Below are 4,223 nucleotides of genomic sequence, written 5' to 3' on the forward strand. Positions count from 1 at the left end.
TTTCTGTAGGTTTTTAATTGTTTCCAATGTTGTATATATTTTATTTGATTGTTCCCATAGTGCTTTCCTGACTTCTTCCTTATTTTTCTCAACTCCATTGTAAAGTGTATTGCAACATTTTATAGTAATTTTTCTGAATTTCTTCTCAGGCATTTCCAAGGCCTGCACTCTCTTCAGAATGTTGTCCAGGTCTACCTTTAGGTCATTTGTCTCAGACATTTTATCTTGTTTTTGGACATATGCTGATATGGTCATCTTCTTGGGCATTGTTAATGTTTATCTGTGGCGTTAATACTTAATTGAGTATGTGTTTTGGCATTTTTTATTCTTTCTGATTGCTTCCAGGTAGATGTGATCTGTATTTGGGTTTCTCTTTTCACTCTTCTTATTGCTTAACTCAGAGTAACTTTCACAGTTACTCAGAGTAACTTTCACAGTCTGTCCTCCTCCCTGGTGTATGGCAGTTGGAAAAGGTTCTTGCCTGGGTTTTGTTGTTTTTTAGAGTGTGATTGTAGCTTGACTATATGGCAGCAATTGCTGTCTCTTTGTGGGTAATATAGGGAGAAAAAGAGTCACCCATGGTGGAAGGGGGAGCATAAACCAGCAAAACAGCAACAGCAAAGAAACAAGAAAAAAAAACCCAAAACACCAAAACAACAACAACAACAAAACTAGACTGGATACTGTAGTCCACAATCACAGACAAGGGAGTTGTGGGAGAGAAGGGGAAAAAAAAAATCTGTAGTCTAACATGCGTATGACTTCAATGTCCTCTTTCAGTTTCTTGCCTTCATAGCTGTCTGATAAATTTCAAGATGTCACTGTTGGTTGTTACACTGTACCTCAGGATTTAATTTAATGTTTGGCCTGTTTTGTTTTTAAACTCTTTTTCTGTCTTCACACCCCTTGTTTTGGCCTTTTCCATATTTAAAAAAAAAAAAAAAAAAAAAAGTTCAGGACCTGCTCTTGGGCTGAGAGTATCTGTGCGCATGTGTAGCAGAAGAACCCGCCAGTGGTAGGAGTTGTGGGTGTCCACTCACTCAGGCACCTCCCCTAGTCACCACAATGGAGGGGCACAAAGAGTGGGGGGGGGGTGTCAATAGACAAATTAAAAAAAAAGGAAAATCAGAACCAAGCAAAACTGACAAAGTGTGTTGTCCACCTTTGCTCCAAGATTCACACAGTGCTTTTCTGTGGTAGTCTGCTCCCCTGCTTGGTGTTGCTGTTTGGTCTCATCCAAGTTGTATACTCTGGGCCTCTAAGCCCAGCAGATTCCAAAGTACGTGATTTCTGACTTCCGCTACAAGTTCCACTAGCTATAAACCTTCAAACTTTAAAAATATTCCTACCTATGTGTTTCCGAGTTTTGGAGCACTGCCCTGAATCTGTTTGCCCTCTATTCTATGGTATTACAGATGGCGAATCTCACTGCACCTGTACTCTAGCCGCCATCAAGTCCCAACTCTCTGTCAATTTGATTTTTGCATATTATATCTGGTAGGTTCCAACACTGTGGTTCAATACACCAGACTGTAAAGTCGGTTTGTTCTGCAAGGTCAGAAGTTCAAGCTCACCAGTCACTCCTCAAAAACCCTTTCCAGGGACACTATGGATTGGCACTGATTTGATGGCACTTAACAACAATTGTCTTTTATGTTGTTGTTAAAAATATTTTCAATGAATAAGTCATTGATCTTGCAAAATTCTATCATGAGATCTCTAGCATCATTTCTATAATCACAGCCATTTTTTCCAACTACTGATTCTTCCTCTGTTTCCAAAAGTTGCATTCCAATCACCAGTAATTATCAATACATCTTTATTACATGCTTTATCAATTTCAAACTGAAGAAGTTGGTAGAATTCTTCAATTTCATTATCACTTGCTTTAGTCATTGATGTATGAATCTGAATAATAGTGTGGCAGTAACTTATTTTTTGTAGGTGTATTATGATATTATCACTATGATATTATCCTATCAGAGACAGAATTATACTTTTTGATTTATTTTGAAATGTTCTTTTTGGTGATGAATGTAATACCATTCCTTTTCAGTTTTTTACTCCTGTCATAGTAAACCATGTGATTGTCAGGTTCAAAATGGTTAATATCACTGCATTTCAGCTCAATAACGGCTGTGATATTGATGTTTCAGTTTTCCATTTACTTTTTTGCAATTTACAATTTTCGTAGATTTGTACTTCGTACATTCCATGTTTAGATTATTAATGGATGTTTATAGCTGTTTCTTCTTATTTTGAGTTGTGCCCATCAGAAAATGAAGGTCCCTAAAGTTTTATTCAATTTGTGTCACCATGTTTAACTCTTCCTTTAGAAAGCAGTCCTTCCCCAGCCATATTTTGAGTGCCTTCCAACCTGAGGGACTCATCTACCAGCACTATGCCTGACAATATTCTGTTACTATTCATCATGTTTCAATATTCAATATTATGGTGCCATCTAACATTGTTTCACTGCTACTCATAAGGTTTCAATGGCTAAACATTCAGAAGTAGTCTATATTTCCTTCTTCCTGTGTCTGTCTTAGTCTGGAAACTCAGATGAAACCTGTCCACTTTGGGTGATCCTGCCAGCATTCAAAATACTGACCACATAACTTCCAGCAACACAGTAACACACAAGCCACCACAGTACGAAAACTGCACAGATGAGGGGTGGTTCTCTAGTTGGGAGAAAAAGTGAGTGCAAAAGTGGTTTTGTTGGGAAGAGTTATTTTCTACTTTTCCCTTAAATAATATTCATCAATCCTACCAAAGCAGTGAAAGTCTGTAATCTAAGTAAAGATGTGTTTGCAATGTAAACCGGACTTGTAGGAAAGTATATGTGCACTTTCTGCCAAAAACTATTTATGTTTATTATGGAGATAATACTGATTCTAATTCCTTGGCTGCAATAATAAAACATTTTCCCTCTGAGACCTGCTATTTTGTATATAATATCAGAAGTCATAAAATTATAATGCAACTGTGGCACTGAAGAAAAATATTCTGGACATAAGATCAGTTTGAGCCTCAATATCAGCAGTTCAAATCCACCAGTTGCTCCTCAGAAACCCTATACAGGCTCGCAATGTGTCAGAACGTCTCAACAGAACTTAACAACAACAGATGCACTTTATTATTGTTATTTTTAAATTTCCAGATGAGAATTGCCTTTTATTTATTAATTTGTACTGGGCCTGGCTACAGTTTTGCACAAAATTAGAAAGAAGAAAAGTCCTTATTTTTATAATCTTGCATTCTAAAGCAAGAAAAACCTTAAGCTAAGGTACATATGTTGGTGTTTATGTGCTGTGGAGTTGGTTCCAACTCACAGCATCCTCTAGGATTTCCAAGCCTATATATCTTTATTGGAGCAAAAACCTTGCCTTTCTCCCAAATAGTGGCTAGTTTTGAGCTGCTGACCTTACAGTTAGCAGTCTGTTTTATAACCTACTACACTACGAAAGATCCTTAAGGTATATATGTGTGTACGTATAGTGCTGTAGAATTGATTCTGACTCACAGCAACTCTGTATAATACTTCCAAGAAATAGCTGTTGGGTTTGAAAAGCCAACCTTTCAGTTAGCAGTCCTGATCATATCTACCCTAGAGCACCACACCAGAACTCCTGGTGTATGTTGCTGTTTATGCCATTGAGTAGGTTTAGACTGATTCCAACCCTATATAGGACTTCTGAGGAAGAGCTTGTGGCTTTGAACTACTGACCTTGTGGTTCAAAGTCCAGTGCTGACCCTATAGTGCCACACCAGGAGTCCTGGTATATAGTATATATATTTTATCTAAGGAACCCATGTGGGACAATGGTAAAGAGCTTGTTGACAACAGAAAAGTCAACAGTTCGGAATCCACCTGTGACTGTGGGAGAAAGTTGTGGCAAAATGTATCTGTGAAGATTTCAGCCTGTCTTATAGGGTCACTATGGATCAAAATTGTGTATTTCAAAATTTCACAGTTGTAAAGGTATATATCATATACATAATTTATTCTATTCAATTTTTTGCCACAATAAGAACAGAGGTAGAGTAATTCTTCTAGTAAGACTTTCGGCAAAGCCAATATGGTGGATGTGGTAGTTGTGGTGGTGGTGGCGGTTCTGACTCATAATGACCTTGCATAGGGTTTCTGAGGCTATAAGTCTTTACCAGAGAAGAAAGCCTCATCTTTCTCCTGCAGAGTAGCTGTTAGTTTCAAACTGCTG

The sequence above is a fragment of the Chrysochloris asiatica genome, unplaced genomic scaffold (assembly GCF_000296735.1).
Source record: "Chrysochloris asiatica unplaced genomic scaffold, ChrAsi1.0 scaffold00216, whole genome shotgun sequence".
NCBI lineage: Eukaryota > Metazoa > Chordata > Mammalia > Afrosoricida > Chrysochloridae > Chrysochloris > Chrysochloris asiatica.